Raw genomic sequence first — 27,073 nt, forward strand, 5'->3', positions numbered from 1 at the left:
TCCTCAAGGCCCACCAACAAGTCATGTTTCCAGGATTTCCTTAGTATTGCACAGGTGATAATTACATCACCTGCACAGGCAATAATTTCATCACCTGTGTAATACTAAGGAAATCCTGAAAACATGACCTGGGGGTGGGCCTTGAGGACTGGAGTTGGGGAACCCTGGCCTAGGGTGCTTGGGTATGCGCCAAGTAAGGTGGGTGCTTGAGTGAGATGTTCGAGTTTCCATGCCCACAAAACATTACATGTCTGTCTGGCAATCCCTGCATGTTTTGTGGCTGTCTAACAGCCGCGAAAAAGGCGGACGCGGGGATTCGAACATGTCACACGAGCAACCGCAATACTTAGTGCATAAATGGGGCACCCTAGGCAAACTCGAGTAACGAGCACTTGCGCTCATCACTACTTCTTAATATATTGCAATCATCATATTATATAGCACGGTGTACTTACAATTGCTCATTTTGCGTTTCTATCCAGGTAATTCTTCTGTTTTCCATTAGGTCTATGACATCACGTGACTGAAAACTGACTAGCTGAATCCTTCTAAGCTCTATGTAGAAACAGGAGGTACATTTTCCCTGTATGAGTCATAAGTCACTGCAAAAGTCCCTGGCAGGAGGGGGGGGGGGACAGCTGGGTCAGGAGATCAAGAAGGGGATGATAAATGCGGGGACAAGAGACTTTGTGTTTCTAGATAGAGCAAAGAAAAGGGAAGAATTAGCTGGGTAGAATAGCAAAATGAGCATGCCTTAATAGTGTACATAGAGTAACCTGTGCATGTGAGCAGCTGTGCATGTTAGGTCAGATTGTACCTTTTACTGTGCTGGTCAACATGTGTCCCGGAGCATGGACCTCTTAGGCTAGGCCTTTACTGTTAAAAAATCCCTTTAAAGCAACCATGCTGGTCATCCAATAACCTATTTATTGCAATGTCCATATGTATGTTTTATGTTTTCAGTTTAACAGCAATTTGACCCAGGAGAGAACTTGATAATATCGGAATTTCAGCCCATATGGACTGAAAAATACCCAAAAAAACTTGGCTTTTACACTTCTTTGAAGAAAATGCAGAAACTGCTTCTACTTCTGTTTAAAAGTAATCTAATTTGACTGTCTCATGAAAAGAAGTGATAAAGTAACTAGCCCTAGGTTTAAAACATAGGTGTCTTTACATTCCATCGCTTTAGTTATCCCCTCTGACATTTTAATTCTTGCAGGGCAGATACTAGGAAAGTATAATTTATTACCGAGTAGACACAAATCTTTTATAAGGTTCCAGAGGGCTCAGGTAAAGCTGCAGGCTACATTTCTTCTATTGCATATCATTTCCAACAACTCTAGTGCAGTTAATAGATTTTCTCATATATACTGTACCTTATGAGTCTCTAAACATTGCTGAAAAAAAATGTTTATTTTATGACCATGTAAGGTATTCATACTAGATAAGAGCCGGCTTGCCATTAGCTAAGCCAAAGATGGATGGAGGAAGTGCAGATATATGGATTTAATTAAATGATTTAGTCATAAAGTATTTGATAATGTTAAAGTGAAATGTTTGTGTTTTGTAGCATTGGCAATGCCCAAGTCACCAGGGCTAGACAAGAACAAGATATTTCACACCGCTATCCTTGCAGGAGAAATCTACTGAGCCACAGTAAGTAGAAAGTCCGCAGGTTGTTTACTTGTACACACTATGGGTAGCATGGTGCAATACATCATATCTCCAAGCCATTCATAAAATATGTATTAAATATTAAAGGAAATAAAACTTACACTGGTGAGAAATCTGAATAGCCCTTATGGAGTAGTATCTTTTTTTCATCAGATGTCTTATTCATACATAGCTACTGTATGTCAAACAATTTGTAACGACTGCTTTCTTATAGGATATTAATTCAAAAAAAGCAAGAAAATGAGTATATCAGATCATAAAATTTAACCTTTATTAAATAAAGTCATGACACAATAAAAACTTATTAAAAAACACCAGTAACCTCATAAAGTGGGTATCGTCAAAATAACAATAAATCACATATACCATACAAATGGATCACAGGACACTATAAACAAAATTGTGGGGCTAAAGTATATAGATTGGACTCAATAGCTATAACAGACCAAAAAATAAGTAAAGTTGCACAGCAATCTGTATTTAGAATAGAATTGGTGTTAATAGCTCACATTGGTGGGTCACAATGAACTTAACCCACATATAATCATATACATAGTGTTTGCTGTGGTGTCCATTACCTGGTGGAATAGGGGGATAAACAAACCGGACGACCCGCCGCTCCGACGCGCGTTTTGTCAGCCTTCTTCAGGGAGCACAATATTAGATATGTGATGTAGGTTATATATAGGGGTTGCTGTACCAGTCACATCGCCCATGTCGGGAAGAACCAGGAAGTTAGTCTATCCTACATGCGTGCACCCATCCGCACTACAGGTAACGTGTAGAAAGGTCAGTGCCAACGGAGTATACCAAAATTAATAAGTGTTTATAAGTGTACACAAATAAAACTATTTTAAGACACAAAAACATGGGTCATTTGAATTAACTAACTAAACTATGTATAAATATGTTATTAATGAATGTACCGAGAGAATTTTATGATATATTGAAGGATATTGTACATTTTGTTTACAGTGTCCTGTGATCCATTTGTATGGTATATGTGATTTATTGTTATTTTGACGATACCCACCTTATGAAGTTACTGGGTTTTTTTTAATAAGTTTTCATTGTGTCATGACTTTATTTAATAAAGGTTAAATTTTATGATCTGATATACTCATTTTCTTGCTTTTTTGGATTAATATCCTATATGAAAGCAGTCGTTACATATTGTTAGAGTTTTTTGTGATCAATATCACTATATATGGGATACCATTGTGGGACTTTTGTAAGCTTGTATGTCAAACAATTGCAGAAATTCATAATTTTTTAGCTCAATTTTAGTAATTCTTAATAAATTAATAAATGTATCAAACTAAGTTTTTGTTGTATGTTTGATATATATTTATATTAGGATATATTTTTTTAAGTATTGGCAACTTATTATATTAACACTTTTCAAAATATATTTATTACTGACATACACCAACGACTACCTTTATTAATCTGTCCTCACTGGTATCACGGCATCAGTCTATGAGAAGTTGTGTAATTTCATTGTAAGACCTCAGTCAGACGTCCGTTTTTGTCACGTACGAGACCGATTATTTTGATCAAAATTTGATCAGAGTGTGGTCTGAGTGTCATGGGTTTTTCTAGTACGTGGAGAAAAAAAAAATTCTCCACCTTCTCTTTTCTGACAGCCTGTGAAAATCGGACCACAAACAGATGTCATTCAAGTGAGGTCTCATTTTTCACTGATCCATAGACTTGCATTGACGATTTGATCTGACCCTCGGATCAAACTTAGAAATATGTCACTGCGATTTTCTACAGACTGATCAGTCTGTGTAAAAACTATGGATAAAACAAGTACGTGCAACACGGATGTCTGAGTGAGGCCTAAGGATTGTATGAGAAAAATGGACGCCTGAAGGAGGCCTAACAAGATCTCAATTAATTCTCATCAATTTTTTAAAGTTATACTGATACCTGTTAGGTCCACGCAAGAAATGCATCCGTTCTATGGATACAAATGGTGCCATACAAACAACATTTGCTATAATTGAGTCCGTTTGGTTTGCATTCAGGAGGCAGCCACTTTAATGGAAAAAAGTGTAGCATGCTGTGCTTTTTCCTTCTGCGAACATGGTGGAACTTGGAAAAACCCGTAACTATAACGTGAATGCAAGGAGGAATTCATGGTTTTCAGAGCCCGAGGTTGCGAGAAATTTTGCTGCTGGCTAACCTTTTTTTGTGGTGAAAAGTACCAGCACCCAAAACTAGAGATAAGCAGATCAATCCGCAGAGGATCGAGTTCAAGCCAAATTTCCTGAAGTACATAGTTCCTTGTGAGTTCATACATTTTGAGACACAATTTGTGAGGTCAGCAAAAAAAAAAAAAACTTGCCCACCACCATTTCCTACATTGGTGAAGCATCTTGCTTCCAGGTCATCTTTTTGGCAAACAGTATTCACCATTTGTATCTGTACCATTTATATTCTGGCTGCTACAATCATCCACATTCACCGTTCTCCCACAAATTCGGCACACTTCATCCATATTAACCCCTCACTCCTCTCTTCTCCTATGTACAGCTCTCATGCTCTCTTCACAATGTTATACCACACAGATCCATACATTCCCACCATACAACACAGGAAACGCTCTCACAAATCACTCAACCATCTGCTCACTCTCTTTATCTTCCTTCTCTGTCCAGTCGGACACCACCGCCGCTGCAGCTCTCTCCTATGGTGGCCTACACTTCTCTCATACTCCGAGACCTGACAACAGATCAGTTGGAGGTGTTGGTCTGCTTCTTTCAACAAAATGTACTTTTCAGGTTATCCCCCCCAGTACCCTCCCTTATCTTCCCTTCTTTTGAGGCCCACACAGTCAGACTCTACCGGCCCTTCGCCCTGCGAGTGGCGGTTGTCTATCGCCCTCCAGGTCCCTTCCGTCAGTTCCTGGATCACTTTGCTGCCTGGCTTCCAAATTTTCTATCCTGCGACATCCCCACGATAATCATGGGAGATTTTAACATCCCAATTGGCGATCCTCTTTCCCCATCTGCCGCTCACCTTTTATCACTAACCTCCTCCTTCGGCCTTTCACAGCTTGCTAATTCTCCTACACATGAGGATGGGAACACATTGGACCTGATCTTCTCCCGGCTTTGCTCAGTACATGACTTTTCTAACTCTCCCCTTCCACTGTCTGACCATAATCTTCTTTCATTCTCTGTCAAGAACTGTGACTCTACTCAAGACCCCCCCACTTTCCACACTTATAGAAATATACGCGTCATTAACACCCAGAAATTTATGAAAAAGTTGCATTCATCATTGGCCCCAATCTCCTCCCTCTCATGTCCAGACTCTGCATTAAAGCATTATAACGAAATAATGCTATACGCCCTGGATGAAGCCGCACCTTCTACACAAAGAACAATTCGGCATAGACGGCGACAACCCTGGCACACACCTCAAACACGTCTTCTCCAGCAGTGTTCCAGGTGCGCTGAAAGGCTGTGGAGAAAATCGAATCTGCCCGAAGATTTCCTCAATTATAAATTTATGCTGAAAACATATAACTCTGCACTTCACCTCTCCAAACAAACCTACTTTAACAACCTCATAATCTCACTTTCCAATAATCCTAAATGACTCTTTGACACGTTTCATTCTCTCCTCAATCAAACAGCACAGGCCCCGATCACCGACCTCAGCGCAGACGATCTGACCAATTATTTCAAAGAAAAATTTGACCATATTTGACAGGAAATTTTCTCCCAATCCCCAAACGTTTGGCATGCTCTCCCCTGCCACATTGTATCTTGCTCACTTTCTGATTTCGAACCAGTCACGGAAGACGGAGTGATCAGGCTCCTTGCATCTTCTCGCCCTACCAAATGCACCAGTGACCCTATTCCCTCACATCTCCTTTAGTCCCTTGTTCCAGCTGTCACCACTCACCTAACTAAAATTTTCAACCTCTCCCTCTCATCTGGTATCTTTCCCTCTTCTTTTAAACACACCAGCATACATCCATTACTTAAAAAAACATCCCTTAACAAGAACTGCACGGCCAACTACAGACCTGTTTCCAATCTTCCCTTTATCTCTAAACTCTTGGAACGCCTGGTCCATTCCCGTCTAATCCGCTATCTCTCAGACAACTCTCTTCTTGACCCTTTACAATCTGGTTTACGCTCTTTACATTCTACTGAAACTGCCCTCACTAAAGTCTCTAATGATCTACTAACAGCTAAATCTAATGGTCACTATTCCCTGCTGATTCTCCTGGATCTCTCTGCAGCATCTGACACTGTGGATCACCAGCTCCTCCTCACTATGCTCCGCACTATTGGCCTCAAGGACACTGTTCTCTCCTGGTTCTCCTCCTATCTCTCTGACCGCTCCTTCTCTGTGTCTTTCGCCGGCTCCTCCTCCTCTCTCCTTCCCCTTACTTTAGGGGTTCCTCAAGGTTCAGTCCCAGGCCCCCTGCTTTTCTCCTTATACACCGCTCCCATTGGACAAACAATCAGCAGATTCGGTTTTCAGTACCATCTCTATGCTGATGACACCCAATTATACACCTCTGCTCCGGACATCACCCCTGCATTACTACAAAAGACCAGTGATTGTCTTTCTGCTGTGGCTAACATTATGTCCTCCCTCTGTCTAAAACTGAACTACTCGTATTTTCTCCCTCCACTAACCTACCTGTGCCCGATATTGCCATTTCCATTTGTGGCTCAACCATTACTCCCCAGCAACAAGCCCGCTGTCTTGGGGTCATTTTTGATTCAGATCTTTCCTTCACTCCTCACATCAAATCACTTGCTCGTTCATGTCATCTACACCTCAAAAACATCTCAAGAATCAGGACTTTTCTCACCTTTGACTCGGCAAAAACTCTTACTGTCGCTCTTATTTATTCTCGTCTGGACTACTGCAACTCACTACTTATCGGGCTCCCTCTTACTAAACTCTCCCCTCTCCAATCCGTCCTTAACGCAGCAGCCAGGATCATATTCCTCACCAACCGCTACACCGATGCCTCTTCCCTGTGCCAGTCATTGCATTGGTTACCCATCCAATATAGAGTTAAATTTAAACTTATCACGCTTACCCACAAAGCGCTCCATGCTTCAGTACCCCCCTACATCTCCTCCCTTGTCTCAGTCTACCACCCTACACGTGCCCTCCGTTCTGCCAGTGACTTAAAACTTAAATCCTCCATAATCTGAACTTCCCACTCCCGTCTCCAAGATTTCTCACATGCTGCGCCAATTCTTTGGAATGCATTACCCAGGACAGTTCGATTAATTCCCAATACCCACAGTTTCAAGCGAACCCTAAAAACCCATTTCTTTAGACTGGCGTATCGCCTCCACACACTATCTGTTCATCCTAGTTGTCCGTCCCAGTTTTCCCCCATATTAAAATCTTCTTCAATTTCAGGTTCATACCAACCATGCACATAATAGCCTCGGTCAGGACTGCTCACATACTGGCAGGCGACTAGTCCATGTATTATTAATCCTATATAGTATATCAAGGCTGCATTATACAATATATGTACATTCTACCTTTTGTGTCTCCCCCATTTCCTCATAGACTGTAAGCTTGCGAGCAGGGCCCTCACTCCTTTCGATATGAGTTATGTTTATTCTGTATTGTTTGTTTGTATAAGTCCCCCCTAAAATTTGTAAAGTGCTGCGGAATATGTTGGCGCTATAAAAATAAAAATTATTATTATTATTATTATTATTATTGTTAAGCATCAGAAGGCAGGCTAATGATGTATTGTGTGGCCACCCATGCCTCCCCATGCACAGTAGTGGTCAGTACCTCGGTCATCAGAGAACTACTGTGCCCAATTGAGCACAGTTGGATGACGAATGGGCAGTTTGTACAGTAGAGTTGAATTTCATCTCCAAATCCAGGTAAGCTGATTATACAGATGAGAGTGAGAGAGAGCGCGTATATTTACCGTCTCCTCTCCAACTTTCTTCTCTCTCCTTACAAAAACTGAGAGTGTTATACAAGTATTTTCCAAGCAATTAAAAGCTTTTCAGTATTGTGTTTCATGAGGAAAATTCAGCAAAGTCAGCAAATTTGAATTTCAAATATCCATTCATCTGTACCCATAACATATAGCAAGTATAGATAAGTTGAGACTGATTCACACTCTCATGACTCCTTGTTTAAAGAGAACCTATTATCAGGATTATCCATGTTAATCATAAGCATAATGGCGCTGTCATACTGATTTAATAGGAACTTTTAATGTACAAATCTTCATCTGTTTTTTGTGAAATCATCATTAGAAGTTTCGGATTCCTAAACTTTTCGTGCATCAGGACGGGCCTGTGGGGCGGGCCTGTGGGTAGGGTCTCCGGCTCAGCAACGGCCCCTATGGTGTCTGTCTTTATCTTCTTCCTCATCTAAATTTTGTGCTGTTGTCGTCCAAGCTGTGGTTGGCACTTGCGCAGATTGATCTGGTGGCGAGCTTCAGGAAAATGTCTCCATGGCAGCGTATACACAAAATGAGATCTCAGTTCATCATTAAGCCGAAATTTAAATCTGCGCATGTTCTGGTGCCAATTTACTGAAGACCACTGGCATTCGATCCGCACATGCGCCGTGTCTGGCGCCATTTTCCTGAAGCCCGCCTTCAGATCAATCTGCGCAAGTGCCACAAGCAGCTAGGACGGCACCAGCATTAAATTTAAATGATGAATAAGATAAAGCCACCAAAGGCAGCGGAAGGGCCGTGGCAGAGCCTAAGACCCTACCCATAGTCTCACCCCACTGGCCCACCCTGATGCATGAAGAATTTAGTAATCCGAAACTTCTAATGATGATTGAGCAGAGACCTGGCTGAAGATTTCTACACTGAAGGGATCTATTGAATCAGTATGACAGCGCCATTATGCCCATAACTTTAGTGTAACATGGAAAATCCTGATGATGGGTTCTCTTTAAGGTGACCAGTGCATTCATGTAAGAAGGTGTTAGACACTTACTCAATTAACCAACAGTAAATGCTGTCATTAGAGTTGAATCTATTCCCAGGGAAGAAGGTCCATCACCATAGTGGTTAGTGCATGTAAGCCCGCTTAGCTGTTAATTCTCCAGGCACTGTTTGCCTGTTCAAACTATCCTGCTTTAACTGGTAAATTTGCCCACTTCACGACACCCTGAACCCTTAGGCCTCATTCAGACATCTGTGTTGCACAGACATGTTCTATCCATGGTTTTAGAGATACAACACATACCCATTATTGTCTATGAGGCTGTTCACATGTCCTTGTCTTTTTCACGGACCGTGTGCCATATGTCCGTGCAAAGGTTCATGGAGACATGTCTATTTTTTTCTGACAGCACGGATAAAAAATTTTTTGCATATGTGAAAAGCGCTGACATATGAATTAGGCCTAATGGTGCAAAAGCCTGGAATCTGCACTAAATCCTCAACTTTTCTGTAATGAAATCAGCAACATAAACTACATGATTTGATATGTGGTCAATGCTTTATTTCTTTTGATAATTTATATATGCATTATGTTCTAACTTTATGCAATATTGTATCAGTTTATTGATCACTATTTTCAAGAACAATGCTGATTGCCGGGGAATTGAGATATACAATGAACAGTATTATTTCCATTTACTGGCAGTAATCAAAGATTTTAAAAATAGGGTATTGATACGTGTCATCAAGTTACATATGTAGTTTTTATTGATATTTAAACTACTCTAAGCACAATTCAGACAGTATATTTTGATTTTTTGTTGCAAAATTTTTATTATCAGAAAGCCCAAAAAGGAAAGAAGTATAGATATTTAACTTGAGAAACTATAATATCCCTGGAAATAGTTTCAAAAGACCAATAGTAAGACACAAATGTAATTAAAATGTAACCCATAAATTCAGTGATTTATTAGCGTTTGTTATGCTAGATTTGCATTTCTGTAGCTGCTCATTCACACTATGCACATATACTCAGGACACATTATTGCATCAGTTACTGGCAGTTGCCCTTTCTTACCCGTTCATATGTGGAGGTTAAACTCCCGATTTTGCGACTAGATTGCAGGCAGATATTCCTTACTGTATTACTATGTGGTTGACATTTTACCGTATTTCATAACCTATAAACTTAAAATGACCTTGACAATAAGTTGATGAGGTCATGATCATGACTTTTCAACGGTACGGTACGATTTGGATGATTTCTTCTTATGTCCCTGTCTACATATAATCAGGACAACTCAACCTTCTGTTACAGTAAAGCAGAAGTGGACCTTGATATCCAGTCCCCAGTGCTGGCACCGAATAGACTTGTATTTTGCCAGCATTAGCCTATATTAAACATGTTTCGGTCAATTACTGGACAACATTCAATCTGTTTTAGCTAATTATTTATTCTGCATGTTTGATTCCCTTGCTTATTGCCTATTTGCCATACGGATCAGTTGCTCGCTTGCTTTTCCAGGCTTGTTCCTCGGACACAATTCTTCATTGTTCATTTGAGCATTTCTATCAGCCACTCCTTGACTTGCTTATTTGCACTTTAATCTTTATATGCTTTGATCTACCACATTTTCCTCTAATGTGTGAAATCAGTAGTATGTGAACTATATTTTTCCCCTAAAGGCTTGGGAATGTCACATGCAATTTGTCATTTTGTGGTTTGAGAAAATTGAATAATGTATATTAGTTTGGTGATCAGCCACATTATAAAATCTAATCCTGTTTTTCATTTTAGATTTACTAGCCTACGTGGTTCTCATGGAAAGAAATCTTAAAACTAAAGTTCTATAAAATCTTTTGATGTCTGTGATGTTTATAAGGCTTTCAAATGGGTCATTTTATACAACCACATACAGTATAACTTTATTATATGGAAGCTTCATGGAGATCTGGTCATTGCTGAGGGTCTAGCTTCTGACACTTTCCGCAAAGATCTGATTTTACTTAAGGAGTCTGTGGTTGGTGGCAAGGAAAATTAATTAAAACATGGAGGCCACTGAAACCAGGGATAGATATACCATTGGTGCAACCTGTGCAGCTGCCACAGGGTCACATGATGAATGGGGGAACATCTCCTCTTCCAAAGTAGCAAGCAGCTTCTATCACAGACACATTATTGGACCTCAAAGAGCCCTTGTAGTGTTCTTGCATAAAAAGCCCCCTTCTTCGTCCGCCCCTGAAACATATCATCATTCATGTAATACAAAACATTAATTTATTTAAAAAAAAAAAGTCCTGTACTTATTGTTTTTTGCCAGCTAATCGGGGAGCAGCATGAATCCAGCGATGTGTCACTTACTGGGCTGCTTGCTGTAGTTTTGATAAAATCACTATTTTATCAACAGGAGATTATCACTAGAGGACTAGTAAACCTGTTACCAGGTAGTTCTCGAGTCATAAGTTCTGTATAACCTCACCCCCACCACTGGTCGGCCGCTTTCTGGCTATCACAACTACAGCAAGCAGCCCAGTAAACTACACATTGTTGGAATAAGGGTCTCTGCCCTTACATCATGCTGCTCTCAGATGGGGTGGCAAAAAATTGGTGAAAGCTTCTCTTTCACTGGGTCCTACATCTTACTGAACAATTCCTTCAAAAACAGTAATTTTAACAGTAAATTTTACTTTTTGTATGTTACTATTTGTTTCTGTTTTCAGAAAGAGCAGGACATAATCCCAGAGAGTGCAGATCTTCTCACATGAAGTATTTATATTTTTCTCTTCTGTAGGCTTTCTAATAATAATTGCAACTGAAAACCATAATGAAAATGCACTGTCTGAATTTGGCTTATAAGGGTTTTTCAGTTTTATATAAATACTGCTTTATCATTATATTACTAAAGTTACACAACTTTCTCATTCACTTTGACTTTCAATCCCTCATCATTTTCAATATATGTGTATCTTGTCAGTAGATGAGAATATACTTGTGTACATGCACAGGCTAGAAACCTGCTCTCAGCCCTAGAATTGCTCTTGGATCCAGGCTGATACAAGGTAGACAAATATTAAAGAGATTTGTGTACTGTAGATGCAGCAGATGTAGTTAGCTCACAAAGCATTGCCCAGACCTGGTACACTTGTATCCACTTCTGAGCAGAGAGAAAGACTAGTTACATTTGGGTTTGCTGCCTGTGAATGGAAACAAATCTTCTCAATCACTCATAGCAAATTTAGATCTTGAAATTATGAGGAACTGAAAGTTAAAGAGGTGGTCCACTACAATCTTTATTGTGCACATCCATTTAAACAACTGAAATAAATGTTTTTTCAAATACATAATGTTTTTCATATTTTCCTGCTCGCTCACAGGCAAATTTACATCAACACAATTTTTGAAACATAGATTTTTTTGGTAAGGCGTTAGAAGGGTTAAAAGTTGACCAGCGATTTCTCATTTTTCCAACAAAATTTACAAAACCATTTTTTTTAGGGACTACATCACATTTCAAGTGACTTTCAGGGGTTTATATGACAGAAAATACCAGAAATGACACCATTCTAAAAACTGCACCCCTCAAGGTACTCAAAACCACATTCAAGAAGTTAATTCACACTTCAGGTGTTTCGCAGGAACTGAAGGAATATAGAAGGAAAAAATGAACATTCAACTTTTTTTCACCAAAATTTGAATTTAGACCCATTTTTTAATTTTCACAAGGGTAACAGGAGAAAATAGACTGCAACATTTGTTGTGCAATATGTCTTTGGGCTCACTGCAGGGCTCAGAAGGGAAAGAGAACCGTTTGACTTTTTGAAAGCAAAATTGGCTGGAATTGAGAGCTCTGCCATGTCGCGTTTGGAGAGCCCTTGATGTGCCTACACAGTAGAAACCCCAACAAGTGACCCCATTTTGGAAACTAGACCCCACAGGAAACTTATCTAGATGTGTGGTGAGCACCTTGAACCCACAGGTGCTTCACAGAAGTTTATTACGTAGATCCATGAAAAAAAACATCAAATTTTTTCCACAAAAAATTATCTTTTAGCCCCAAATGTGTTATTTGCACAAGGATAACAGGAGAAAATGGACCCCAAAAATTGTTGTGCAATGTCTCGTGAGTACGCTGATACCCTATGTGTGGGGAAAAAACACTGTTTGAGTGCACGGCAGGGCTCAGAAGGGAAGGAGCACCGTTTGACTTTCTGAACGCAAAATTGGCTATAATCAAGAGTGGACGCCATGTCACGTTTGGAGAGCCCCTGATGTGCATAATCAATGGAAACCCCCAACAATTGACACCATTTTGGAAACTACACCCCTCAAGGAACTTACCTAAATGCATGGTGAGCACCTTGAACCCCAAGGTGCTTCACAGAAGTTTATAACGTAGAGCTGTGAAAATAATCACATTTTTTCCTCAAAAATGATCTTCTAGCCCCAATAATTTTTATCTTCACAAGGGTAACAGGAGAAAATAAACCGCAAAATTTTGTTGTGCAATTCTCCTGAGTTTGCCAATACCCCATGTGTGGTCAAAAACTATTTTTGAATCACAGTGCAAAGCTCAGAAGGGAAGAAGCGCCATAATGGAGTTAAGATTTTGCTGGAATGGTTTGAGGGTGCCATGTCTTATTGGCAGAGCCCCTGTGGTGTCAGAACAGGAGAAACCCCCATAAGTGATGTAATTTTACAAACTAAACCTCTCAATGAATTACATTTTTACCACAAAAGCTACCCCCAGATTTTACATCTTCACATTGGGAAATGGATAAAAAATGGCACCAAAATGTGTCACACAATTTCTGCTAAACGGGGCAATAACCTATATGTTGCTGTACAGTACTGCTTAGCCACATGGTGAAACTTGGGAGGGATGGAGTGCTATTTGCCTCCTGGAGCACTATTTGCCTCCTAGTGTGCAGATTTTCCTAAAATAGTTTGCAGATTCCATATACAGAGCCTCTAAGTGCTAGAACAGCAGAATCTACCTTCACGGAAATTATACACCTGCCAAACATGTGGACACAAAATGTGGTTTAGGCACACAGTGGGGCTCAGAAGGGAGGGCAGTATTTGGATTTGGGAGCGCAGAACTCGCTGAATTTCTTTTGGGGGGCAAGATGTCATAGTTCTTTTCCAGAGCCTTTGTACTACCAGTAACGTGGAAGCCCCCTATATTTCTGTTAACAGATGACGGACCTGAGTGGGCACTTGCTTAAGTTGAAGCTTTTATTAGGAACATTTTACATAACATTTGGGATCACATTTATCCTTTGCTCTACTCTGAGCACTTACATCAGGGTTTCGATTTAAATCTCCGAGTGACGTGATTCAGATAAAATCCCCAAAAGATCCATTCACTATAGTGAGGCAGCAGAGTTACTCTGGACTCCGTCTGGCCTCTGTTTAGCGGTGTCCTTTTCAGAAGTGCACAAAACTGTGGCCGACGGCGCTTTTATGCATGCCTCAAAAGACGGACACCACCAGATCATAGGCCAGACGTCATCCACAGTGACTCCATCTGCCTCATTATAGGGAATCTTCCGCAGGGGGTTCTGTCTGAGGCACGTATTTCACAGATTTACACGAAAACCCCGATGTAAGCGCTCAACACAGACCGCAGGATAAATGTGAGCCGAGCAGAATTGGGAGGCAGAATGAACAAATCAACAGCAGGTGAAGAATTGGTTTTATTTATTTTTTACGCCGGTATAAGTGATTAGGTGACTGTATCCTTAGGGTCTGTGCGATTACAGCGATACCAGATTTATATAGTTTTTTTACGTTTGCCTGCTGTCACGCACTAAAAGAGATTTTCTTTTGCAAAAAATATTTTTTTCATCGCCATATTTTGAGAACTATCATTTTTCGGTATTTATGCTGAGTTATGTGAGGGCTTGCTTTTTGTAGGTTGAGTTGACATTTTTTTTGGTACCATTTTTGGACTCATGACCTTTTTTGATCGCTGACTATTCAAATTTTTGGTAGGCAGAATGAACAAAAACCAACAATTCAGGCCGCCAACAGGAAGTTGAAGGAGCAGGACATGTTTGTGAAGAGCTCCTGCAGAGCACTGATTTATAGGAGGATTTGGGCTCAAATTCTGCGGTTACTATACCCTAAATTTCTTCCCCGGCTTGCTGCCCACTCAAAGCCTGCAGAAACTGCCCCTGGGTCTCTCTGGCACTCCTTGGCAGGAGTTGCCGGAGTCTCAAGCTGAGAACGGGGTCCTGGACCGTGAGTGGCCGCCATCTTGGACACGAGGAGATGAATCCCTGGATCCTGCCTCCGCTCCTGCTGCACTCCCCCGACAGGAGATTCTACTAGCCAGCGGTGATTTGGAACGGCACCCCCTGGACACTTCTAAGGGGACACTCACCTCCTCCTCCCTTGTGGACCAGAGACGGCAGGGCGGCCGGTGTGGAGTGCGTCGCATCTCCTGTGGAGTCTTGCGACGCAAAGCGGCGGGGCTTTCCCTTGGACTGTATGTGGTCCAGGGGTGAGGGCGCCGCTGGTCCTAGGCTCTGTGTTGATCCGGCGGAGGTGGAGTGGAGAGGAGCCGGGGACTGGGGATCAATCTATGGCCCATCTCTCTCTGAAGATTTAACACCGCCAGTGAGGCAGAGCAACAGTGACCTTTGAAGCTGTCAGTGTCCCTTGATTCTGGCCCAAGCAGTGTGCTAAAACCCTGTGAATACTCCTTTATGGAACTCTGATCATTACAGTTACATCTCTCACGTCAGGGGAGTTATATAGAAGTGTGTTAAACAGCAAGTAACTGTCCTCCATTGCTGATTTCTACTCTAGGCTCCTGATTCTTGAATCCTGCAGCTCAGCAATTCTTTGAAATTTTCACACATCTGAAGGCAATTTTCAAACAATATCATTGTCTTATATGGACCGCTACCAACCACTCTGACTCCTCCATACTATGGCTCCTACTTTTGACCAAGAGGAACATACTGTGCAGTCTGAGGGTGGATAAGATTTACGTCAACCCCCCAAAACACCCCGCATTTCTACTTCAAAGAAAGGGGAGACACAAATGGACCCTTCAGAACTGGCAGCTGAGGTCACGGCTAGGCTATTATCTGAAATCAAATCCATAATACAATCCACACTAAACACTGCCTTGCTGGATCTACAAACCAGACAAGATGAACAAGCCGAACAGCTTACCGAGTTAGAATCACGAATATCGAACATCGAGGAAGATTCAAGAGAGGACCATTCCAAAATATCTGCTATTGTCCGTGAAAACATAATTTTGAGAGACCGTATAGATGACCTTGAAAATCGCTCTCGTAGAAGCAATCTGCGTTTGTTGGGTTTACCTGAATCGTATCTTCAAAACACCTTGAAACCTCTATGTGAAAATGAAGTCCCAAAAGCCCTAAAACTACCTGAAGGTAAAAAGGTGGAAAGGGTTCACAGAATTGGTTCTCCACCTGCTATCTCTGGAGCCCATAATACAATCAGACCAAGACAGGTTATCATGAAATTTCTGGACTTCAGTGATAAAGCGGGCATTATCCGAGCATACGAACAACTAAACCACCCATTGATCATCCAAGGTCATAAAATCTTGCTTTTCGAAGACTACTCCATCAAAGTAACCAGGAAAAGGAAGTCCTTCAGCTCTATATGCACCAGACTGCACAAAGAAAAAAATCGCTTTCAACTCCGCTACCCGGCTACTCCACGCTTGAAGGACACAAATGGCTCTTTCCAGGAATTTACTTCACCTGTTAAAGCGGATTCATTTGTCAATAATCTCCTGTGCCCAAGGGCTAGCCCTGAACAGATCCACCAAGAGGTAACTCCTTCTCACTCATGGTCCCCTAAGGGATCTACGAGGCGAGGAGACAGAGGAGACAAGAGCTATAACAAACATTGATTCAATGAGTTTCTCCTTTTATACACCTGGTGACGCCGGAGTAAAGGTATATATGAAGGCAACTGCTACCGACTGTCTCCCCTCTCAGACTTTTACAACTTTGACTAAAGTTATTTATTTTTTCCATAATTGTGGTGGGAGGGGAGAATGGATTCAACAAGGGATCAAAAGGAAGAAAAATTCTGGTAAAAAACAACTTAGTAAAAGGGGGTTAATTTGTAATTTGTAATGTTACACACATGGTCGGGCAGAAGTGAAGCCCATGGGAAAGTTTTTTATTTTCCTAGCAAGCAGATACAAATTGTCTTCGCTCTTGCTAGGCCAGTTTTTTTTAAATTTTGGTTTATTGTTACTTAAATTTGTTACACATGTTCGAGCATTGCTCCTTAGTACATAATCTAATTACATGTCATCATTGTCTTGTAAGTATTTCACCAGGCATGTTTATCTCTACAGTCTCTGAATATGTTTATAGTGTCATAGAATGTTAAAGGCTTGAGGTCTCCCCAAAAATGAATGAAAGTCCTTAGACATTTAAAACGTTTAAAGCCCGATATAGCCCTCCTTCAGGAAACACATTTACCGGAGGCAGATTTCCCCTGGATGAAAAAATTATGGGTGGGTAGGGTCTATGGCTCACCGTCCGTGGATAGAAAGGCTGGAGTCTTAATCCTTATCAATAAACAATTTATACACCAGATCATAAGCCAGCAACAAGATGGAGAGGGAAGGTTGATACAATTAACATTAACTACATCTTGTGGAACCTTCTCTATCTATAATGTATATCCCCCTAATATAGGAAACAAATCCTTTTTCAAACAATTGGAGACTAGACTTTTGCTTAACTCCAATCCTAACAAAATAGTAGGTGGAGATTTTAATTCGGTGGTTTCAGTGCACGAGGCTAGGAAAAACACTGCTGGTACTCCGCAATCAATAACCTCGCATGACAAAACGCTAGCACCTCTTATGTCTACCTGCCATTTAATTGATTCATGGAGGTTCCTGAACCCTAGTAATAGAGAATTTACACATTTCTCACACGCCAATGACTCTTGGTCTCGTATCAACTATATTCTTGTCTCTCCTTCTCTGTTGGCTAAGTTGATAACTGTACACATTGATAACATTGTTATTTCAGACCATGCTCCAGTAAGTTTGGAACTATCAAAGAAATTCCCTCGGGGTCCTGATTTTTTATGGAGATCTCCAGATTATTTTTGCAAAGACGATTCATTCATTTCCTCTCTCAAATTATGGTGGCAAGAATTCTTGTCTGACAATTCGGCACACCAAGATGACCCCACATTGCTATGGGAATCAGCCAAGGCGGTACTTAGGGGGAAAATTTTGGCATATATAAGTTTTCTCATAAAAAAAAAGTTATGAAAAAATATAGTGAACTGTCCTCTGAACTGAAAGAAGCCTACACTACATTTCTTCTTGACCCTCCCCCTTTAAATAAAACACAATGGTCTTAAAAACAGTCTGAATTCAACCAATACGCAGATATGGGAGAAAAATTCCACTTATCTCAAAAACAGAAGCATATTTTTATAGGTTTGGCAACAAATCAGGGAGGATGATGACCAATTTAGCTAAAGGTCTGAAAAAGCCAAAGGGAATTTTCCAATTAAGAATTTCCAACGGGGTAATTCACACGAATACTAAATCAATTAATGAGATCCTAGGCTCATTTTATAAGGACTTATATAAAAATCCAAAACAAGCCTTGCCCCTCTCCGATACACTCTTAGATAGGGTCAAATTACCTTTATTTTCAGAAGAACACAAATCGATATTAAATAAACCTATCTCATTGGAAGAGATTACTAATTCAATTAGAAATTTAAAACCAAACAAAGCCCCTGGACCTGATGGGTATACTTCTGATTTCTTTAAATCCTTAAGGGAAGAGGGTTCCCTGTTATTAGTATCGATCTTTAACAAAATATCTAATGGCGATCCCATTTTCCCTTCTGCAAATGTGGCTTATATCAAATTATTACTAAAACCAGACAAAGATCCATTATCCCACAATTCATACAGACCGATTTCCATTATAAATATCAAGCTATTGTCTAAAATAATGGCTGACAGACTGGCCTCTATTCTACCCCACCTTATATCTCCTGTACAAGCAGGCTTTGTTAAGGGTCGCTCAGCCACGCTAAATATTAGGAAAGTACTGTTGGCGCTAGATAAAATCCACTCTACACCTAATTTAAAAGGTTCCCCGGCGATTGTCTCCCGAGATGCCGAAAAGGCCTTTGATAACATTAGTTGGGATTGGTTGTATAAGCTCTTAACCAAGATGTCATTGTCTGGCCCCTTTTTAATTATATACGTAGTTTATACATGTCTCCAAAAGCTCAGATGTATACCCCGGGTTTTCTATCCACTCCCTTCCCTCTTGAAAAGGGAACGAGACAAGGGTGTCCTTTGTCCCCCCTACTTTTTAACCTAGCACTAGAACCCTTAGTTCGTACTCTATCGGACCCTAAAACTTTTTCAGGCATCCAATTTACTAAGAAATCAATTCAGGCGGCATTTTTTACAAACAATATCATTCTGTTTATGTCGGATCCCATCCTGTATCTACCTCTAGTATTGGATTTACTTAAAAATTTTGGTACTTATTCTGGGTTTAAAATAAATGCTAAAAAATGCGAATTACTACCATTAACTTAAAAAGGAATAAAACTTTACCCAAAAAGATCTTTTAACAATATTATTATAGTACCCTCTCATATCACGTATTTGGGCATAAAAATAGGTCGCTCGCCATCCTCTTTATACACGTTAAATTATCCCCCCCTCATCAAAAAAATTACTAATCAATTGAAGTCATGGCAGGATTTGCCCTTGTCTTTTTTAGGCAGGGCACATTTGGTCAAGATGATCAGTGCTTCTAAAATTATGTATCAACTCCAAACTCTACCATTGCTACTGAAACACTCTGACGTGACTACACTTAACAGGGCCTTTAGTCATTTTATATGGAGGGGTAAACGTTCTAGGATTAACCTAAACAAACTTATGTCATTCAAAGACCATGGTGGCATTAATTTTCCAAGCATCAGGAACTATATATAACCTTGCCTGCCTCTTTTGCTATATAATTGACTGGCTCCACAAAAGACATACATACTCTGATTACTCTTTGGAATCAGATTATGCTTACCCCTTCAATTTAACTGCACTTCTACACTCTCACTATACTTCCCTACCCCTAGCAATCAAAAAATGTGTAACTTTTAAAGACACCATTTCCGCTTGGAAAGCGGTTAGTAAGAAATATGGCCTCTCTTTCAGAATTTCTAAGCACCTGCCGCTATGGCGGAATCCAGAATTTCCACAGGGCATTGAAAACAAATTATTTTTTAAATGTCAGGAAGCGGGTATAGATAACATATCTCACCTTCTCCACCCAACCGATCAGAGATGGTTGACGTACCCAGAGTGTATGGACAAGTATGATCTACCTCTCCAACATGGCTTTCAATATGAACAAATTAGACTTTCCATTATGTCAAACTTAAGGGATGTCACTTTCGAGACCTCCCAAAATTAATTGGACGTTATTCTACTATCCCCAACAGGCACCCCCTCAATATCTGATCTTTACTCGGTTATGAAATCCAATTTGTTAAAGATACACCGTGACATTTTCTTTAAATATTGGAAGCAATAATTGGAAGACGTTGAAATTCCCACTAGGATCAGATTAGGCTGGAAGTTATTTAGAAAATACATTATAAATGAAACATGGAGAGAAACTCAATATAAAATAATACATGGGGCCATATACGCCTTTAATATACCGAAAAAAGATCCATTATAAATTGACTAATTGCATGCCCTAAGTGTCATCATCCAAACTCTGACCTTATGCATGGCCTATGGTCCTTCACCGATTCAACAGCATATAGGGATCAGGTTTCAGATTTGATTCATACTATATGGGGTCCAGGGTACACCCTCTCTCCATACTTAGCCCTACTACATTATTGGAGTAACCCAGAGAACCCCTACAAAAAAACAAAAGGCCCCCCAAATCTGCTCCATACTCTACTCTTCCTGGAAAAAAACAGATACTCAAACATTGGCTAGACCCCAACATTCCCCCCGTAGCAGAGCTGATGATCCAACTGAAACACTTTATGGGAGTAGAACAACTAGACGCCCTCAGTAACAAGGATCAACAGGCTGGCAAAATTTTATCAAAATGGAAACAGTTTATTATAACGTGTTGCTCTCTGACTGAAGAAAATAAAATTGTTGAACCATTTACCTCTACAGAATGGTATATTCTAGAGGATCTAAACAACAACTTAGGACTATTATGCGTAAACTAAAACATGGGAGATAATTAGTACGAATTACTTATATTTACTTAATTCCTTTTGCTGACCATGATGACTGTAAGTTGTTAACCGGTTCCCGACCACCCACTGTACATAAATGTTGGCGCTGCCTGGGCTCTGTGCAGCGCCGACGTTTAAAAACGGTGGGTGGTCCCGCAGCGCTTAGGACCCCCAGCGTCCTGCAAGCGCTGCGGTACTGGTTCAGAGCGATAGCTCTGACATGTGGCATCATGGGGACCTGATTGGATCAGGTCCCCGTGATGTTAACCTGTTCCTATCTTCTAGATGCCGCGATCCATAGTGATCGCGGCATTTAAAAGATAGTGACAGCCGGTGGTCGGCGATCGGGACCCCCACATACCTTAGCAGCGAGGGGATCCCGGTTCTGTGACCTCTGACATCATCGAGACCTGATTGGCTCAGGTCTCGATGATGTCAGCGTCACACCAGCCAATCAGAGAGATCACTAGGGAAGTTTGTTTTAGCAACAAACTTTCCCGGGCGATCTGCCTGATAAATACACTGTTTCTCCTCGGATCTCAGTGAGAGAGCAGAGGAGAAACAGTGTGAAAAGAGCTGTCAGCCTTGCCACTGTAAAAGTGAAAAAAAAAAAAAAAAAAAGTAAGAGTTAGGTTAGGGTTAGTCAGTCCTGTCAGATCAGTCAGTCCTGTCAGTCAGACAGTCCTGTCAGATCAGTCAGTCCTGTCAGTCAGTCAGTCCTGTCAGATCAGTCAGTCCTGTCAGTCAGTCAGTCTTGTCAGATCAGTCAGTCCTGTCAGTCAGTCAGTCCTGTCAGATCAGTCAGTCCTGTAAGTCAGTCCTGTCAGTCAGTCAGTCCTGTCAGATCAGTCAGTCCTGTCAGTCAGTCAGTCCTGTCAGATCAGTCAGTCCTGTCAGTCAGTCAGTCCTGTCAGATCAGTCAGTCCTGTCAGTCAGTCAGTCCTGTCAGATTAGTCAGTCCTGTCAGTCAGTCAGTCCTGTCAGATCAGTCAGTCCTGTCAGTCAGTCAGTCCTGTCAGATCAGTCAGTCCAGTCAGTCAGTCCTGTCAGATCAGTCAGTCCTGTCAGTCAGTCAGTCAGTCCTGTCAGTCAGTCCTGTCAGTCCTGTCCATCCTGTCAGTCAGTCAGTCCTGTCAGATCAGTCCAGTCCGGTCAGTCCAGTCCGGTCAGTCCAGTCCGGTCAGTCCAGTCCAGTCCAGTCCGTTCAGTCCGGTCCATTCAGTCCAGTCAAAAAATATAAAAATAAAATGTCCCGTCAGACTTATACCGCAGAGGAGGTGTATGCCCTGCTATGTTCTGATAGTGATGACAGTGCAATGTCAGATGGAGATGTGGATTTTGAGGGCTTTAGTAGCGGCGACACTAAGAGCTCAGAAATGAGCAGTGATTCTGGTCCATCCTCAAGCTCAAGGACCAGTACAGCAATAGGGGCAAATAGCGCTACTGGAGAAACGTCTCCAAATCAGGGAACACTGCCCAGTACAAGCGCTGTCCCTGCTACTAGTGAATTGGTGCATGCCAGTGTACAAGGGGCTTTGCCACATGATCTAGCATTTCCCAGATGGGAGGCTTTGGATTCGGCTGCTCCATTCAGCCCTGATTTCAACGCCATTCCTGGTATAAATGTGGAGGTGGAAGATTTTGGACCAATTCATTTTTTTAATTTGTTTTTTACGGACAGCTTGCTAGAGCATATTGTCGTGCAAACAAATTTATACGCATCCCAATTCATAAGCCAGAATCCCCGATGTTACTATGCTAGGGCAAATTTATGGACACCAACTAATGTCCCGGAAATAAAAAATTTTTTAGGACTTATATTTGCCATGGGGCTTGTTAAAAAACCGAGCATTCGATCCTACTGGTCCAACCACCCTGTTCAAGCCACCCCTATGTTTTCAGTCGTTCTTACTAGGACCCGTTATGAAATGCTCATGCGGTTTTGGCATTTTAACGACAATAGTCAATGCCTGCCCAGAAATGCCCCAGAACATGACAGGTTACATAAAATTAGACCCATCATTGAAAATTTGTCAGAAAAATTCTTAAGGCTCTACACCCCAACACAAAATATTTCTATAGATGAGTCCCTTGTAAAATTCAAAGGAAGACTGCACCTCAAGCAATTTATCCCATCTAAAAGGGCAAGGTTTGGAATAAAGCTCTATAAAATGTGCGAAAGTTCAACCGGATACACATCCGCTTTTTGCATATATGAGGGGAAAGATAGCCAACTAAACCCACCAGGATGCCCTACTTATCTGGGGACATCTAGAAAAATTGTCTGGGAGCTGATAAGTCCATTTTTTCAAAAAGGCTACAATCTATATGTGGACAATTATTACTCCAGCATACCCCTATTTAAAAGTCTGGTTGAACACAACATCGGAGCTTGTGGGACCATTCGTAAAAACCGTCAGGGGTTTCCACAACCATTGGTCAACCAAAAGTTTCAAAAGGGGCAGTCAGGGGCTGTACGCAATGGAGAGCTGCTTGTCCTGAAGTATAGGGATAAGAGGGATATTTTTGTCCTCAGCTCGATCTACATAGATGCCACAAGGGCCACTGTAGAACTAGGATCCACCACTCCGAAGCAAAACCTGTGTCAGTCATTGACTACAACAAACACATGGGGGGTGTGGACCTTGCAGACCAGGTTCTACAGCCATACCAGGTATCAAGAAAGTCCTATACCAGGTATAAAAAGTTGGTTATTTATTTGTTTCAGGTGGCCACATACAATTCTTTTGTGTTGTACAAAAAAGCAGGAAATTCAGATCCTTTTCTTGATTATCAAGAAAAGTTAATTGAAAATCTTATTTTTCAAAGTGTTAGCCCCGCTCATCCATTAGAATCTGAGGATGTGAAAAGACTCACTGAGCGACATTTTATTGCACTTATTCCAGCAACGGAAACAAGAAGGAACCCCCAGAAAAGATGTCGTGTATGTACTAAGAGAGGAATGAGGCGTGATACCCGCTACTATTGCCCACAATGCCCATCATTGCCAGCCTTATGCGTCACTGACTGCTTTAAAATCTTCCACCCAGAACCACGTTTTTAAACTGTAAAAATGTATCCCAATTTGTCATTCAAACATTTGGTTCATTTAGTGAATGACACATTCGAGTAGAGCTCACTTAATTTCCAGGGGTGGGTGGGGGGGTTCTCCAGAATCTAAACCTTCCATTGCGTGCTTGTTTCTGGAAATCATCCATTGAGTTAAAATGGTCACTAAACCCATGGATGAATTCCCAGAGGGGTGTCATTTCAAAAATGGGGTCACTTCAGGGGGGATTCTTTAGTTCTGGTACTAAGCGCCTCTGAAAAGTGCCAGAACAGCAGAATCCCCCCTGAAGTGACCCCATTTTGGAAATGACACCTCTCAGGGAATTCATCTATGGGTTTAGTGACCATTTACCAATCTACTTATTTCCCACCACTAGATTAATTTATACAGAGGAGTAGATTGTAAAATTCAGTCACTTGTTGGGGGTTTCCTCTGTTTAGGCACCTCAGGGGCTCTCCAAATGCAACATGGCATCCGCTATCGATTCCAGACAAATTTCCAATCCAAAAGTCAAATGGCGCTCATTACCTTCCGAGCCATGCCGTGCGCCCAAACAGTGGTTTTGCACCACATATGGGGTATCAGCGTGCTCAGGAGAAATTGCACAACACATTTTGGGGTCCATTTTTTCTGGCTGCCCTTGTGAAAATTAAAAATTTGAGGCTAAAGTAGCAGTTTTGTGTTAAAAATGTGTTTTTTTATTTTCACACTTCAACATTATAAAATTCTGTGAAGCCCCTGGGGGTTCAAGGTGCTCACCACACATCTAGATAAGTTCCTTGAGGGGTCTAGTTTCCAAAATGGGGTCACTTGTTGGGGGTTTCCTCTGTTTAGGCACCTCAGGGGCTCTCCAAATGCAACATGGCGTCCGCTATCAATTCCAGTCAAATTTCCATTCCAAAAGTCAAATGGCGCTACTTACCTTCCGAGCCATGCCGTACGCCCAAACAGTGGCTTTGTACCACATATGAGGTATCAGCGTGCTCAGGAGAAATTGCACAACACATTTTGGGGTCCATTTTTTCTGGCTGCCCTTGTGAAAATTTAAAATTTGAGGATAAAGTAGCAGTTTTGTGAAAAAAAGTTAAATGTTCATTGTTTTCTTCCACATTCCAAAAATTCCCATGAAGCACCTGAAGGGTTAATAAACTTCTTGAATGTGGTTTTGAGCACCTTGAGGGGTGCAGTTTTTAGAATGGTATCACTTTTGAGTATTTTCTGTCATAAAGGCCCCTCAAAGTCACTTCAAATAAGATGTGGTCCCTAAAAAAATGTTTTTGTAAATTTTGTAAAAATGAGAAATCGCTGGTCAACTTTTAACCCTTATAGCTTCCTAACAAAAAAAATTTTGTTTCCAAAATTGTGCTGATGTGAAGTAGACATGTGGGAAATGTTATTTATTAACTATTTCGTGTGACATATCTCTCTGATTTAAGGGCATGAAAATTCAAAGTTTGAAAATTGCAAAATTTTCAAAATTTTCGCCAAATTTCCAATTTTTTCACAAATAAACGCAAGTGATATTGAAGAAATTTTACCACTATCATGAATTACAATATGTCACGAAAAAATATTCTCAGAATCAGTGGGATCCGTTGAAGCGTTCCAGAGTAATTACCTCATAAATTGACAGTGGTCAGAATTGAAAAAATTGGCCTGGTCACGAAGGCAAAAACAGGCTCTGGTGCGAAGTGGTTAATGCTTAATCTTTGCTTATTTGTTATGCCAGTTAATTAAAATTTATTGATTATATATTGTGCCTGATCTGCGTACAGGCTCCTGATTAATGTTCATTTTGGCATTGTTCATATTGTCTTTATATGTTTTTTCTTTTCTGAAAATCCAAATAAAAATGATGTTTGAAAAAAAAAACAAACAACAAATCAGGAATTGATTTTTGGGGTTTTTATGTTCCGTGTGTGGTAAAATTGATAACGCAGTTTTATTTTTCAGGTCAGTACAGTTACAGTGATACCTAATTTATGTCATTTTTTTATGTTTGGGCACTTTTTTACAATAAAAACTTTTATACAAAAAATAATTATTTTTGCATCGCTTTAGTCTGACAGCTGTAACTCTTTCATTTTTGCATGACAACATGACATTTTCAGCAATACAATTTTTATTTACATTTGTCTTTTTGATCGAGTTTTATTCCACTTTTTGCTTGGCGGTATGATGAAAAAGCATAGTTTGCTAGGGGTTAACTAGTGTGACACTTTTATAGATCGGATTGTTCTGGACGCAGCAATACCAAGTATGTGTACTTTTTTTTGTTTATCTCATTTTTTTACATCAAAATGTGTACTTATTAGTGAAATATTTTTTATTATTTTGTAATTTATTATTTTTTTTACATATTTTTACATTTTTTTTACTTAGTCCCGTTATGGGACTTTAACTTTTTTTTACTTTGAGTGCAGGTATAATACATTGCAATGCACCAGCTGTGAGCATGGTCTAAGAAGCTCTCTGTAGCTTGATGACCTGGAGGTCGTCATGACAACCCCGGGTCACAATGGTAATGATCTGGCACCCGCGTTGATGTCGGGGGGGGGTGCCGATTTGAAGGGAGAGGGAGCTCCCTTCCCTCTGCCTGCCTCCTGAATGTTGCGATCGCTCATACTGATGCTGATACTTCAGCACCTCCTGCGCGATTATGCTGTGATTGGTCAATCAGATTGACTAACCGATTACAGCCCTCTGGGTGGGGGGATCAATGGCATGGGTCCCCACACCTGCTCCCCTGCTTCTCAGCTGTCAGTGACAACTGTCGGCACTTAACTATCACTACGTGTTTACACGCAGTGACAGTTCAAATTCATGATGGGCATAGTAAGACATAGGAACTGACACCCACTCATGATGTGCTATGTCTGTCATTGGTTGTTAAGGCGTTAAAACTAGGCCAATGAGTTGCTTCACAGTCCTCCTAAAGAACTAGTGGACAGAGGAGAGTGTGAAAAACCTACAAAAAGAGAAGTGTTCTGAGCAAAGGAAAGATCCCAGAGTGAGTAAAGTAATTAACAAAATACCAAACAAAGAATAAAGCAAGTACTGCTAACAAATATACTGCCTACTTCTTAATGATAAACTGAAGATAGGTGCAAAGTATAGCAAAGAA

General features: G+C 40.8%; 1 long non-coding RNA gene across 2 annotated transcripts in view; it reads left to right on the forward strand.

Moving 5' to 3' along the window:
- Positions 1–27,073, forward strand: part of LOC141265593 (uncharacterized) — a 622,209-nt gene that overhangs the window by 377,659 nt on the left and 217,477 nt on the right. For both annotated transcript variants that reach the window (XR_012320126.1, XR_012320127.1), the window contains exon 4: positions 1,574–1,659. This is a non-coding gene — a long non-coding RNA (uncharacterized lncRNA). The remainder of the gene's footprint in view (positions 1–1,573; positions 1,660–27,073) is intronic.

This window comes from Phyllobates terribilis, unplaced genomic scaffold (genome assembly GCF_046119375.1).
Source record: "Phyllobates terribilis strain yellow unplaced genomic scaffold, ASM4611937v1 Scaffold_4__5_contigs__length_816908805, whole genome shotgun sequence".
Lineage (NCBI taxonomy): Eukaryota > Metazoa > Chordata > Amphibia > Anura > Dendrobatidae > Phyllobates > Phyllobates terribilis.